Below are 16,973 nucleotides of genomic sequence, written 5' to 3'. Positions count from 1 at the left end.
GTATTTTATTACTATCCCCTACAAAGCAAGTATAAATGAGACATCACCTTTCCAGGCATTGAATAGGTTCCCTTGTTTAGTGCATTGTGTTTCCAGTACACATCTGGGACAGTTTTTTTCTTAAGCTTTTAGTTTAACAGTCAACAAAACAACATGTACCCCACAAAAAATGCTCTTAAGATGCATGATATTTCTCCAGTGATATTTTTAAAAAGAGCCTTTGCTTCACTATTGCTTCACTGCCCACGAGGAAAGGTAAGGTTCAGCCTTAATTCCTGGCTCCTCTGTACAATAACAGCCATACCTACTTCCCTGGAGCCCTCACCCAGATTCATCTGCAGCATGCCTGGTGTGACAGATGACGTCATGTTGCTGCACATGGGACACATCAGTGACTTGGTGCTCAGACTAATTTTAACCTTTAGTAAACAAGCTGACTGCCTTTAATTCTCCTTGAATCTCTTTTGCTGGTATACAACCATTTGGTAAAGGAGATGCAGTCCATACAGATGAGTGATAAAAACAGTGTCATTTCTCTAAATCAGCATCAGTGTACAGAATAGGAATGGTACTCCTGCTTCTTTAGTTTTGTGCCACAGGTATGCAAATGCTGACCCTCTCTAGGACCCTGTTGTAGAACTGCTTCTTTCCCTTTTTCCAGGAGACAGAAACTTACACCAGCTCATGCTGGCTGCTTAAAATGTATATATAATGCTTACATGAAACTACCCATGGTGAGTCACCAGATCACATTGCACTTGTATAGAACAGAGAAACACTAAATAAAAATGCAGAAAGTGGCTGAAGGAAAAAGAAATGGTTTTGAGATGCATCGCTAATTTGTCTTCTGTGTTATTTTTGGAAGTGATGTTATTCCTTTTATGTTGACCTCTGATTACTTAGTTTACTCTAGCAGATCTCATAAAGAAGATAAAAATATCAGCCTCTTTTTGTCATACTTATTTGTCTTTCTTAGAATCATAACACAGCATTCACATACCACATACCATTGTACTATTAAAAATACAAGAAGAGGCAACAATACTCTCTACCTCATACAATATCAATAAATACTTGTTGGTGAACTGCCAAACTCCATCCAAAAAAGAAAAGAAATGTTAGTTTTCCAATTATCCCTCTTTATAACACACATAGGGCATTCATTAATTCACTCATTATTGAGTAACTGCCATAATCAGGCACCAAGCTAAATATAGGAGAAACAATGGTAAGCAAAACAAGATATTTCCCCGCCCTCAAAGAGCAACAGATATTAGTTAAATAATTATATAGCTATGTAAACTGCAATGGTGACCAATGTTAGGTTTGGATACAAAATGCTGTAAAAACCTACACTCACGGGATTTGACTAGGTAGGCAAATCAGTAAAGTCTTCCCTGAAGAAATGGTACTTGAACTGTGATCAGAAAGATGAGTGGAGGTTATTTAGCTGAGAAGAACGGAGAAGATTACCCTCCAATAGAAGAGAATGGCACTGGGAAAGGAGCAGCATTGGTAGCAAATACAAAGAATTGGAAGCCTTCTGTCTGGATGAAGTGAATGAGAGGAAATGGAGGAACAGCAACCAGAAAACCTAGCCAATGGCAAAATCTAGGAGTTTGTCTTCTCACAAGAATTATGGGACACCCCTGAAAGATTTCCTAGGTACTAGAATAATAAGACCAGGGCTAGGCTTAAAGATAGGGAGCATGAAACCTGTGTGCACAAATCAGTTTCCTTCAAAAGCTTTTTGAAGCATCAAAGATGGAAGAACAAAACAAACTTGGAAAATTATAAGACTGAAGAAAGAAATTGAAGGAGATACAAGTAAATGGCAGCATATACTATGCTCATGGATAGGAAGAATTAACATCATTAAAATGTTTATACTACCCAAAGTAATCTATAGAGCCAATGTGATTCCCATCAAAATATCAATGATGTACTTCACAAAAATAGAACAAATAACCCCAAAATGTATATGGAACCATAAAAGATCCAGAGTAGCCACAGCAATCTTGAGAAAGAAGAACAAAATTGGAGGTATTTGATACTAGTATAAAAACAGACATATAAATCAATGAAACAGAATATAGAGCCTAGAAATAAACCCATGCCTATACGGTCAGTTAATATTTGACAAAGGAGGCAAGAACATATAAAGGGCAGTGTTTCCAATAAATGGTGTTGGAAATTTGGGCAGATCCTTGAAAAAATAATGAAGCTAGATCAACTTATTATACCATATATAAAAATAAACTAAAAGTGGATTAAAGATTTATTAGGACTCAAAACTATAAACTCCTAAAAGAAAACATAGGCAGCAAAATCTCTGATATTTCTATTAGCAATACTTTTATGACATATCTCCTTTGGCAAGGAAAACAAAATAAATAAGCAAACAGAACTACATCACACTAAAAAGTTTTTGCACAACAAAGGAAGCTATCAACAAAACAAAAAGACAACCTACTGAATGGAAGAAGATATTAACCAATGACAAATGAATAAGGGGTTAATAGCCAAAATTTATAAAGAACTCATGCAACTCAACATCAAGAAAACAATGCAATAAAAAATAAGCAAAGGACCTGAATAGACACTACTTTAAAGATAACATATGGATAGCAAATAGACATATAAAAAGATGCTCCATGTCACTAATCATCAGAGAAATGCAAATTAAAACCACAGTAAGGGCCTTGGCTGGTATAGCTCAGTAGACTTGAGTGCAGGCTTGCAAACCAAAGGTTTGCGGTTTGATTTCCAGTCAGGACACATACCTGGGTTAGTCCCCAGTAGTGGTCGCACAAGAGGCACCACACAATGATGTTTCTCTTCCTCCCTTTATCTTTCTCTTCCCCTCTCTCTAAAAATAAAACAAATAAAACCTTTTAAAAATAAACTTATTTTTAAGCACAATGTGATATCATCTAACACATGTCAGTGTGGCTCTCTTCAATAAATCAACAAATAAGTGTTGGCAAGGATGTGGAAAAAGGAGAACTCTTGTGCACTTTTAGTGGGAATGCAGATTAGTGCAGACACTATGGAAAATAGTATGGAAGTTCCTAAAAAAATTAAAAATGGAAGATAATGATAAGACATTATCATCCAGAAATTCCACTTCTGGGTATCTATCCAGAGAAACCCAAAACACTGAGTCAAAGTACTAAATGCAATCCTATGTATATTGCAGCATTATTTGAAATAACCAAGATGTGGAAACAACCCAAGTGACCATGAACAGATGAGTGGATTTAAAAAGCTGTGATAGTGATCAGAGAAGAAGAAATAAATAAAAGGTATCCAAATTGGAAAAGAAGTAAAGTGGTCATTATTTGCAGATGACATTATGTTACACACAAAGAACCCTATAAGCTCCATCTAAAACTTCTTGGCCTAATAAATGAATTCAGCAAAGTAACCAAATACAAAGTCAACATTCAGAAATCAATGGCATTTTTATAAACCAATAGTGAACTCTCAGAAAGAGAAACTAAGAAAACAATCCTATTTACTATTACAATAAAAAAATAAAGTACCTAGGAATAAATTTAACTCAAGAAGTAAAAGTCCTATACTCCCAAAACTATAGAACACTGAAGAAAGAAAATGAGGAGGAAGATACAAATAAGTGGAAGCATATACCATATTCAGAATTGGAATTCTTCCATGGAATTCATTGGAAGAATTAACATAAAATGCCCATACTGCCCAAAGCAATCTATAGATTCAGTGCAACCCCTATTAAAATACCAATGGTGAGCCCTGGCTGGTGTAGCTCAGTGGATTGAGTGCGGGCCTGCGAATCAGATGACTGCGGTTTGATTCCCAGTCAGGGCACATACCTGGGTTGCAGGGCAGTTCCCTGCAGGGGACCCACGAGAGGCAACCATACATTGATATTTCTCTCCCTCTCTCCTTATCTACCCCTCTAAAGATAAATAAATAAAATCTTTAAAAAATTAAATAAAATGCCAATGGTGGGAGTATGGCAGAGAGATAGGTGAGTGGAGTCCACTTCCCCCTTTGCACAGGTGGAACACCTGGCCAATATTCTGAGGAACAGAGTGACAGCCAATGGTATCCCAGCATATATAAAGGTTGGAGACAAAAACTGTAGAGGACATTGAAAAATCAGATGGTAAGGAGATTGCTTTGGGACAATAAGGTCCCTGGAACCAGCATGTGGCTGCAGCCTCAGCCCTGTGCCTGCTAGGTCTGCTGCAAGATTCTTCGGAGAGAGCCAGGTCAAGGGCTCCCTCCCCTGCCAAACAAGTAGGTTTGAGCAGCACCAGTATGGACCTGGGGGTCACTGGGGGGAATAAGGATGAAGTGGCAAATGCACAGGGGTGGTCTGTACCCACTGAGAATGTGGATGTGGCTGGGAAGAGTTGGGCCATGTTGAACCCTGACCCAGATAGTCTCCAGTCTGGTTGGAGAGTTGGGCTATGCAAGAGGGCACGCACTTGTTTGGATGAGCAGTCTTGAACAGGAGGAATTTTTCAAAAAGAAATAAAAGAGGCACTCAGCAGCTATTCTGTGCAGGCTCTGCCGCCTTGTTCTGTGAGCTGGCCTCTACTGCCAGAGCTACGGATGCAACCCTACCCCTGGCTACAGAGGAAGAGCGTGCCCAACTGTACCAGGGACCCTAGTGGTGGGCCACCAAGCTAGCCACCTCCCCTCCCCCCACCTTGCCTCAGCTACTGCCAGAGAGCTGGAGGCTGGCAGGTGACCAACACTGCTGCCTGCAACTGTGCTCCTGCTGTAGCAGTGGGGACTGAGAGCTCACACACACAGCCCCAGGAACAGAAAGCACCTAGCCCCGCCGCCCAGAGGCACCTTCTGCCTACCCCACCACCCCAGCCACAGCAGCAGCAGCAGCAGCAGAGGCCACCTGCTCACTCACACCCGAAGCCCCAGGCATGGCAGACCCCTGAACCTGCGACTAAGGAGCTCCCCATCCCATCACAGCAGTACAGGCTGGGTGCTCACACCCGCAGCCCTGGTGGCAGAGTGTGCCTGACCTTGCTGCCCAGAAGCACTGCATGCTAGACCCTACCCCACCGCCCCAGTGCAGCAGCATAGGAGGCCCATGCCTACATCAACCACCATAGCCGCAGCAGCATCCCCAACCTGCAGAGCAACTGGCTCGCTAAGAGGAAGGCAAAGATACCCCCACAGAGGAGAGCAGCAGGGCTCAGGGACTCAGCAATCCCTAGAAAGACATAACTCAGTGAGGGGCACTGAACTACCCTGAAGACTCTATGAGAGTCCCTAACATTAGGACAGCAAAGAGTGAGAAGGTGGTATGTGAGTTGTCCTTAATTGGTGCACCTCAAGGACAGCACAACTGGTGGACTGAAGGAATAGGCCAGGCACAGAAGAGCACTGGGGACCTGGCAGCGAACTGAGGAACTGTGCTGGAGGCTTGGCAACTTGGAAGAGTGCAGCTCAGACCTGGCCATCTTCCTTCCTCCCTTCCTCCCTTCCTCCCTTTTTAAAATTTCCACAAGTGAGACAATAGAACCTGGAGCTATGAAAGGAACAGAGTCAGACCCAGAGAAGGATCATCCCAACAATTGAGACAGTCTGACAAATTTCACTTTTGTTATTCCAGAGAACTTGCAAGTTATTATGTATTTGTATTATTATTTTTTCATTATTTTATGTCTTTTATTTGTATTTTTTATTTCTCTTTAGTCTTCTTCACTATATTTGTTAAATTACATTGTTTGACTGGTTTCCCTTGTTCTATCTTCATAGTGTATTTTTAATTTTCCTTTTTTCACTTCACTTGTGTTTCAGTAGTGCACTACTCTAAGTCATGTACTTGCTCTCCTTGTTTTTCATCACAAAGATTCTGTCATGTAATTGTTGCTCCATTACTACTGTAAATAATTGCTGGTCCACACAATTGTAAATATTATCCAACATCCCTCCTGGATCTTAGCTCATTTTACTGTTTCTGGAAATTTATTACTGTTGTGGTTAACTCTATTCTCTTGCACACTACAAATATTTTTTATCCTTTAGTCTCACTTTACCTCATAACCTGACCTCCCACAAGCTCACTTCTTTCTTGATCCCACTCATAATCCTTCACCCCAACAAGAGTCTTATCTTATTTCCACCCTTTCTGAAAAGTGGCTAGTTGGGTGAAATATCACACTTAACACTAAAAACATCCAAAGGATCTCCTACCTCTTCTGTATGAGTTGGTACTTTAAATCCCATAGAATACATTCCAGCTGTCTTAATCCATTTTGCCTTCCCCTCCAACTGATGACATAAAAGAGTAGGTGGGTGCTGTAAACAACAGAATACTTGTTGGAAGAGGAAACCCACCGAAAGGAACCACCAGCCAATAATAATGGAAGAAGGTTAAGGAGTGAGTAGAAGCCACACTAACCTCTACCTAGGGCCAATCTGGAAATACAACTAAATGGTGGAGAAACTACCCACAACAAACAACTGAACAGTAGTGAGAAACAAGCCTCAAAACCTTGTATACACAGAAGAACCAGCTTCAACACAACCTGCCAACACCTGCACAACAGAATACAAGATATGGTGGGCTGAGTGACACTCAGTTAACTAGCTGAAGGGAAGGACCCACAAAAGAAAGACGCAACAAAAATCAAACCCCAAAGACATACAGAGAGCCAACATAAACAACAGCCCAACAGCAGTGGGCTCAGAAGATCAAGGAGTCTGCACTACTGAATTTCACATGTCTCCTACCATAGAAGTTCACACAATAAACCTAGGGAGTCAGAACAGATCAATTTAAGCAGCAGAGGCTAACAAGAAGAGTATCACAAACAATGGGAAGACAAAGAAACAATCCCCAAATGAAAGGAAAGAAGAAAGCATAAGAAAGAATGCTGAATGAAAAACAGGCAAGTCAACTATCAGATATTGAGTTCAAAGCAATGGTCATAAGGAAGCTCAATGAACTCACAGAGAATTAGCAAACTATATGGAAACTACAACAAACTTACTGTGATCAACAAAGGCCAAGAGAAAATAAAGAATACAAATTTTTGAACTGAAGAACACAGTGGAAGGAATCAAGAGCAGACTAGCTGAAGCAGATGATTGAATCAGAAAGCTGAAGGACAAGGTAGAAAAAAACTTCCAGAAAGGGAAAAGGAAAGGAAAAGAAAAAGAAAAGGAAAAGAGACTCAGAAAAAATGAAAAGGAGTTAAGGGAAATTCAGGAAAACATGAAATGTAATGATACCCATACAATAGGGACACCAGAAGGAGAAGAAAAAGAGCAAGGGATAGAAACCCTGTTTGAAAAAATAATAATGGAAAATTACCCCAATTTGATGAGAACAAAAGTCACACAAATCCAGGAAACACAGAGGGTCCCAATCAAGAAAAACTCAAAGAGGCCCACATCAAGACACATCATCATTAGTATGGCAAAATTCTAAGATAAACAGAAAATCTTAAAGGTAGCAAGGGAAAAGCAGGAAGTAACATACAAAGGAGCCCCAATAAGAATAGCAGCTGACTTCTCAATGAAAACATTCCAAGCCAGAAGAAATAGGCAAGGAATATTCCAATTAATGAAAACCAGAAGCCTGCAACCAAGATTACTCTACCCAGCAGGGCTTTCAGTTAAAATGGAAGGCCAAATAAGGAGCTTCCCAGACAAAAGAAGCCTCAAAACAATACATGTCCTCCAAAACAGCTCTGCAAGAGATGCTAAAGGGTCTGCCTTAATAATAGGAAGGAAAAGAGTGAGACGGGAACACAGGTACAAAAAATAGCAAGAAATAAATACCTCTCAATAATAACTTTAAATGTAAACAGATCAAATGCTTCAATCAAAAGACATAGAGTAACTGAATGGATAAGAAACCATGATCCACACATATGCTGCCTACAAGAGACACACCTCAGAACAAAAGACCTACACAGATTGAAAGTAAAGGGCTGGAAACAAATATTCCATGCAAACATCCAGGAAAAAAGAGCTAGGTAGCAATACTCTTATCAGATAAAATAGATTTTAAAAAAAAGAGGTATAGTCTACGGCCATACCACCCTGAATGCGCCCAATCTCGTCTAAAAAAAAGAGGTATAAAGAGAGACCCAGAAGGTTACTTCATAATAGTCAAGGGAAGAATCCATCAAGAAGACAAACATAGTAAATATATATGCAGCCAACATAGGAGCACCTAAACACATAAATAAAATCTTGGAGGACTTCAAGAAAGATTTTGACAGCAACATAATTGTATTAGGGGATTTTAATATCCCACTTCAAAAATGGATGATCTTCCAAACAAAATATGAACAGAGATATTGTGACACTGAACAATTTCCTAGATCAAATGGACTTAACTAATACATATTGAACCTTTTATCACAAAGAAGCAAAATGCACATTTTTTTCAAATGCACATGGAATATTTTCAAAGGTAGACCAAGTGATAGGACACAAAATAAGCAGCAAAAAAATTAAGAATATTGAAATCATGTCAAGCATTTTCTCTGACCAAACACTCAAACTCATGCAGATTGAATAGCATGCTATTAAACAACAAATGGGTTAAAAATGAGGTTAAGGAAAAAATCAAAATGTTTCTGGAAACAAATGAAAACAAATCACACCAGTCCAAAACTTATAGGACACAGCAAAGGCAGTCCTGAGAGGGAAGTTCATAGCAATACAGGCCTACCTAAAAAAGATAGAAACATTTCAAATAAGCAACCTAACTCTACACCTACAAGAACTCGAGAAACAGCAACAAAGACAGCCCAGAGCAAGTAGAAGGAAGAAAATAACCAAAATCAGAGCAGAATTAAATGACATAGACACTAAAAGCACAATTTTAAGGATGGATAAATCCAGGAACTGGTTCTTTGAAAAGATAAACAAAATCAACAAGCCTTTAAGTAGACTCATCAAGAAAAAAAGAGAGAGAACCCAAATAAACACAATCAGAAATGAAAGAGGAGAGATTACAACTTATACCACAGAGATACAAAGGACTGTACAAAATTACTACAAAAAAACTATTTGCTAAGAAATTTGAAAAGCTAGGTGAAATGGATAAATTTCCAGAAAATATGATCTTCCAAATGTGGATGAAGAAGAAGCAGAAAGCCTGAACAGGCCAATATCAGCTGATGAGAGTGAAGCAAAAAAAAAAAAAAAAAAAAACCCTCCTGACACAAAAAAGCCCTGGACCACACAGTTTCACAGGAGATTTTTACAAAGCATTTAAGAATGAGCTAACCCCTATCCTTCATAGGTTATTCCAAAAATTCCAAGAAGATGAAAGAGCCCCAAACTCTTTATGAAGCCAACATCATCTTAATTGCAAAACCAGATAGAGACATAACAAAGAAAGAAAAATTCAGGCCAATATCTCTGATGAACATAGGCACTAAAATCCTCAACAAAATATTGGCAAAATGCATTCAGCAATATGTTACAAGGATCATACACCATGACCAAGTGGGATTCACCAAAAGGATGCAAAGACAGTACAATATTCACAAATCAATAAATCTAATACATCACATAAACAAAAGCAAAGACAAAAATCACATGATCATATCAATAGATGTGCAAAAAGCATTTGATAAGGTACAGCACCCATTTATGATGAAAACACTCAGCAACGTGGGAATAGAGGGAACATTCCTCAACATAATAAATGCCATATATGAGAGACATGCAGCCAACATCATACTCAATGGGCAAAAGTTTAAAACTTTCCCACTAAGATCAGGAACAACACAAGGATACCTGCTTTCAGCACTCTTATTCAACATAGTATTGGAAGTCCTAGCCACAGCAATCATACAAGAAAAGGAAATAAAAGGAATCCAAATTGGAAAGGAGGAAGCAAAACTCTCATTGTTTGCAGATGACACAACAGTGTATATAGAAAATTCTATAGACTCCACCAAAGAATTACTTGATGCAGTAAGTGAATTTGCAAAACAGTAGGATACAAGGTCAATATTCAGAAATTAAAGGCATTTTTGTACACCAACAATGAAATATCAGAAAAAGAAATCAGGAAAAATGTACCATTTGTTGTAGCAACAAGAAAAATAAAGTACTTAGGAATAAACCAAACCAAGGAACTAAAGACCTGTACTCAGAAAACTACTCAACATTGAAGAAAGAAATTAAGGAAGACACAAATAAATGGAAACATGTACCATGTTCATGGATTGGAAGAATTAACATCATCACTAATGTCCATATTACCAAAAGCAATTTATAGATTTAACACAATCCCTATTAAAATACCAATAACATATTTTACAGATACAGGACAAACATTTTGAAAGTTTATATGGAACCAACCTGGCTGGCTCACTCAGAGGTTTTTGTGCCAACCTGCAAACCAAAGGGTTTCCAGTTCAATTCACAGTCAGAACACATGCCTGGGTTGTGGGCCAGGTCCCCAGTGGGGGGCATGTGAGAGGCAGCCACACATTGATGTTTCTCTCCCTCTGTTTCTTCCTCCCTTCCCCTCTGTCTAAAAATAAATAAATAAAATATTTTTAAAAGACATTAAAAAACTTTTGTGGAACCATAAACCACCCTAAAAAGCTAAATCAATTTTGGGAAAGAAGAACACAGTGGGAGGGAGCACTATACCTGATATCAAACTGTATCACACAATTTCTTACATGCACTAATGTTAGGGACAACCATGTAAATGTTATCTGTACCATAAGGGACAATGACCATTCTGTTAAGCTACAGACTGAGGGCTCCAGGTTTCTTTTTTTAATATATTTTATTTATTCATTTTCAGAGAGAGGGGAAGGGAAGGAGAGAGGGAGAGAAATATCAATGTATGGTTGCCTTTCATGTGTCCCCCACTGGGAACTGGCCTGCAACCCAGGCATGTGCCCTGACTGGGAATTGAACCTTGATCCTTTGCTTCACAGGCCCCGGCTCAATCCACTGAGCTACACCAGCCAGGGTTCCAGGTTGCTTCTAGCAGAAAAAAAAATAAGGCGTTTTATTCCTTAATGCAAGCATCAAAATATGGAAGTGAGCTCATTCTAAAGCTATAACTGCCATGATGTTCAAACTTATGGATCATTGCAAGTTGAGAGAAATAACCAACAGAGTGGATGACAAACCAGAAAACAAAAGGAGCTTGGCAGACTTTTTTATATATATATAAAAAAGAGATTTTATATATATCTAGGTAATAATATTTAATGAGGTTAAGTATAAGAAAGTTCAATGGCATTGAAAAACCAATCACACAAGTGTAAGTTGGAGGATATGTGGTTTACAAACAACACAGGAAAAAAGTTTAAAATTATAGCTCAATTTACAGTCATTATGAAGTGAATACACAAAAATAATTAGACTTGGATTCTATTTGTAAAGTATAATAGTTGGGAAAGTGAAAATAACTAGTGAAAACACAACATAATCTGATCATTGTACTCATTTCTCAGGAATACCTTAAGAAGACTTATTTTAGTTATACAATTAAATCCATTGATACATTGGCATAAAGAACAAAGAAACTTGCTTTTCTCTGTGTAATAGTCCCTGGTGAGTGGTCTAAGCTGGCAGTTGAGGGGACCAGGTGCCTTCCACCATCATTGTTTCATCATCCACTTGGGCATTACCAACCACTACTGGGTTGAAAGAGGATATGACCAGGATACAGTTGAAGGGATGGAAGAAGGACATACAGAAGACATATCCTCTGTCTTAAGGTGCTAGCCAAGAATTCACACTCATTGCTTCTGCTCACATTTCACTGTCACCCAGTATACCCACACCTAACTTCATAGGAAACCTGAAAAGGTAGATGCCCCATTTACCCGACTATAATTCTATAGTAAACAATGGAAAGGAAGAATGAATTTTGGCAGCTAGACCACAATCTCTGCTACAAAATCTTGGAGAAACAACAATCAAAATCATGGCACAAGTTGCATATGATGTTAGGAATGTCTCACACCAGAAGAAAATAAGTATTATGTTTGTTGCGGAAGTGATTGGGCTGGTTTAGTTCTTTGTGGCTATGAGTTTCCAACTAAGATACGTAGGTAAAGGACTTTCTAAACTAGTTATTAGAATAGTTATCTAGAAGTGGAAATTCCCTCTTACTGGAGATGTTTGAGCAGAAACTGGAAGAACTTTGGAATTCTTTTAGGAGATTTAGAATTTCTTCAAGCTTTCTGAGTGGCAAAGTTAGATCATTAATGTCCCTTTCTGTAACAGGGTGCAGTCAGGAGGGGGGCCCTAAAAAGGATTTGGAATGGGGTCCAGAGCTCAGGGTGTCCAGGAAATATTAAGATGTGCTACCTCCCCACCCCCACAGGTGTCAGTTGGGGGAAGGGACAAATGGAGCAGGGCCATTGAGAGCTGTTTTTCTTAGCAACAGTTTTGCAGCTAACCTTTGGCATGGTCATTTCACGTATCTATAACCTTTAACTGGTTGCATAGATATGTTAAATAGCTGTGGCCATGCTTTGAACCAGGGAGAAGGGAGTGGCTTCTACCCAGGGTGTAACTGGGGGCTGGTCCCCTGAGTTACAGTGCCTGCGTGAGAGCTTGGAGATGATTGGCTCCATCTCATGGGGCCACACCTGCCCAGACTCATGATGGCAGCCCAGTAAATTTATAATAACACGGAAGTCCTGGCAGGTGTAACCAATTGTAGGAGGAGTCAGAAATGGGGCTGCAAAGGAGGACTGGTGCAGGGATTCAAACCCAGACACGGCAGCCATTAAGGAGAGAGCCATGCAGATTTAGCAGAGTGAGGACCCCCTCTTGCCCAGGTGAAAGGGTACCACTGGGCTTTGCCAGAATGGGACCCCTGCAGCCAGGTGAAGAAGAAAGCCACATGCTTTTGGTCAGAGTGCAAACCCCTGCAGCTCTGGTAAAAGAGGCCCACATGGCTTTGTGGTGCTCCCCTTGGCTGCATGGCCTGGGAAGCAGGAGAGACTTTGCCTGGAGAAATTGGTACGAAGAACTCTTGCTGGTGGACTGTGAGAAAGTGCCACGTGACTTTGGATTAACTGGAGATCCTAACTGGACGGCGACACAGATGACTGTGCCAGTGGCCTGAAACACAGATCAATGCTTCTTTTCATGAGATACGGTACCCCAAATTAGGGCAGGGGGAGAAGGAAGCCCTGTGGGTGTCTGTGGTTATCCTAAAGTACTTTGATATTTTTATGGGGACATTGGGTCACTATTTTAAGTCTGTACAGCTTTAAATAAACCTTTTCTTTCCTTTTCACAAATCTCTGGTATTGAGAGATGTCTTTCCAATTGGTGGCAGACAGACAAGCCCAGTAGGTATGAGTATACCGTCCTTGGGAGGAGCTCCTGTTTTCTGTAGCAGTGGGCATCCCTCCGTGGGCCTAATATTGCCCCCCACTCAACCTTGGAACTCTGTTTAGTAATATTTCCAGTGCTAGAATTCTATGATTCTATCTAAACTTGGGTTGGGAAAGGGAATTCCAACATTTCTTAGTGCTCACTATGTGTAAATCCTCACAATAACCTTGTGAAATTGACACTGTTTGCATATTACTGATGTACAGAAATGTTAAGAATCCAGACAGCACTCTTAGACAGCATTACTGGTTCTGCAATCCACACCTGTCTGATTGCTAAACCCATGATGTTTCCATCATGGGTGCCTCCCAGAGTGAAAAGTCCAAACCAAAACTAAATTGTGTTTCCTCTGTTTCCTTTCAACCTTCTCCCCAACCTTCCCTCCACATCCTTTGTCTCCTCAGGGTTGACTGACTGGATGGGACTGACTGTTCTGTAAAACTTAGCACAACAAGATGGAATCACTAACATCTGGCCCCTTTTCCAGCTCTTTCCACTGGGCCAAATGACTGTTCTGTCACCCATGCTTTTCCTCAGCTAAGAGACAAAGCCACTTCTTCATTCAGAAACTTCTGACTCTTTGCTCCTTCCCTAAAAGGGTGGCAGGGGTTCTTCTGTAACCCCATACTACACCACAGTGATTCATTTTCTGCTTTTACCTGCCAGTGTTATGGGGAAAAGTTTAATTTGAAATTTAAGGTTTAATTTGAAATGAAACTTTGGCCCTTGTGTGTTTAAATGGATGTCAAAAGCAAATTAATCACCACTGAAACTTACCCACATGAATCCTTTATACATGTTCATTTTGGACAAAGCCAAAGCGTGTAGGTTTGGCGGTGGGTGATGGGCTTGGACCACTGTAGGGTGAAAATGGAGACAACTGTACTTGAACAACGATTAAAAAATTTGACCCACATGCCCTCAAAGAGAGACTGACTCATGTGAGCACCTGTTTCATCACTTTAGTAACTGGTCTTAAGACTTCCCTCTTGAATTTGCATTCAGGCAAGCACAGCAAATTGGGGCAGGGGGACAAAGTTTGTGGTATAGAGTGCATTCTGGACAGAATGATACCTGTAGCACTCTTTGCCAGTCATTTTGCACTTTAGGTACTCACTCTGAGTCTCTGTTATAACCGTAGCATTGATTCAACCACAGACTCAGTGTGGACAATAAGTCTGGAAAATTACTAATGGCTTCAGGGAAAGTTTGATGACAATAAAAATGGCACTCCTGTAATCTCTGTTGGGAAGATGAATCCATCTCTGTATTACAAAATTGCCTTTCTTGCCTTTAACCTTTGCTGTAATTAAAGTTGGGCACACAACTCTATGAAGAAGATGGACAGGTTGGTAGGGATTTGTCCCACTAAACCACTCTTTTGGCTTGACGACAGGAAATAATATTCTAAGAATTGGTTTTATGTAGTTCTATGTGGTTTTAGTTATCTCTTTCACAAATATCTCTCTCCCTGACACTGTAGTAAAATAAAAAGAGTATTTGGATCAAGAGCTAGATACTCATGTCCCAGTATGTTCTTAGTTACTAGTGAGCTTAGTTCTTAGTGAGCTGGTGTCTATAAAATCATTCAGCTTCTCTGGGTTTCTTCTTTGGAAACTGAGGTCCAACTAGCCAATGCTGTTATTCCTTCCAGTTCTGAAATTTGGTCTCCATTAAGTTAGATTTTATTTAGTTTTAAATTTAGGACTAGGTAGTTTAACACTTAAATTTATTGAGCCTGAGATCATCCAAAATGGAAGGTTACCTATTCTATTCTTTTTATTGTACAAATCATGTCCAGTGAGGTTTTTTTTCCAAAATCACATAAAATTTCAGTTTTTTCCTACTTTTATTTTTTAGTTCCTATTTTTACCACAATTCAACAATATTGCAGTCAAATAGTTCTACAAGACTTGTTATGAAAAATAGCGATTCTCTCTTGTTCTCCTTTTACAACCCTCCAAAGACAGCTACTTTAAAAATGTTTTTAACTGATTCTATTGCTTACTTAATATCTCTAAATATTATATGATTTCAGTTTTAGGTAGCACCTCATCCACAAGACATAAATTTCTCATCCCAGTCTTCTCCCTGTGTAGTTATAATTTTGTTTAGATCAGTAATCAGTATTAATTTGATGACTTAAGTTTAATCCACAGTTGAACTGTATAGTATATTATGATTAGTTTCCTTTTTGTCTTTTTTGAAGTTAATAATTGTCATGTTTTTCTTTTGCTTAATTTTCTATAAATAATCAAAAATTCAATTCATACTCTATATAGTTACATCTATCTTAGAACTGTTTAGAATTCATCTTAGAACTCATTTAGGTTTGGTACAAGTTCCATCTTTTTGAAGACATATATATCTCCTAAGACATTCTGATCTGCCTCAGTCTGAATCAGTTATTCTCAAGCCTACTATAAGGTAGTCTCATCTTGTGTTCTCCATTGACCATCCTCCTAAAAATAAATACTCTTTATCTCTTTATCTTCAGTTTCCTGGATTCTACATCTTCCAATTTATTTGTTTAATCTCTAATTTCAGAATATTTTCTATCATAAATTCCTAAGAAAAGATGTAATACATGGAAGATAATTTTTTCCAGAACTTAAATGCCTCAATGTTTTTAATATATCCTCACAGGTGGTTCATAATGTTTCTGGGTATAGAGTCCTAGATAAAAAGTTATCTGAAGGTATTTGTGCATGTTAATATGACCCAGGGTTGCTGTTGAGGTAAGTAGGACTCTTGCACTATTTGTGAAAGAATGTTCTCTGACTTTTATGGAGAAGTTCAGAGGTTATCTAGGAGATCACTAGGTTTCTTTGTCAACAGGAATCATCAGTACCTTTTCCTGTACCTGCCACTAACTACTATTTTGCCATAGTGCTCAGTTCATAAATCCCTTCATTATCTCCAGCTCCATTTACAATGAAATTATGACTGATACATGGACTTATTACGTTCATAGGGATGTGAGTTTGAATAAAATAACAAGCATGCCTTATGGAAGTACTTGCTTGATAAATACTGTGTGAATACTCACACACACACACACACACACACACACACAAAAACTGACAGAAATTTTCCTTCCCTAATGCTCACTAGTTTTCTTCACAAGATCCTCAATAATCAAATAATAGATAACCAATGGTAGCTATATTTCCAAAGAAAGTTTTCACTGATGATATAGTAATAGTACTAAAATACTAAATTATAGCCTTACACATGGTTTCAAAATGTGTAAATAGCAGATACCTCCAAAAGATGTTTGTTGAGGGAGCACTGGATTATAAAAAGTCAAACATTTATCCTCCTGTCTTCCCCAAGTCCTTTGAAAAGATGGGAGAAGGAGAAGAAGAAGAAGAGGGGGAGGAAGAGAGGAAGAAGAAGGCAGTGGTGGCTTTTAAGGATATAAAATTTGAATAAACTTATACTGTCACTGAAACAATTTATTTTTAACTTATTTTAATTCTCACCCAAGGAAGTTTTCTCATCGCTTTTAGCAAGAGAGAAAGAGGGAGAAGCATAAGACAATTATCAATTTAAGATAGAAACATCAATGGGTTGCCTTCTCATACACACCACTTATGAGAAGG

Source organism: Sturnira hondurensis, unplaced genomic scaffold (assembly GCF_014824575.4).
Source record: "Sturnira hondurensis isolate 20B ecotype Veracruz unplaced genomic scaffold, ASM1482457v3 Scaffold0009456, whole genome shotgun sequence".
Taxonomy (NCBI): Eukaryota; Metazoa; Chordata; class Mammalia; order Chiroptera; family Phyllostomidae; genus Sturnira; species Sturnira hondurensis.
The sequence above is the reverse complement of the archived record's forward strand: the minus strand, read 5'-3'. Positions refer to the sequence as shown.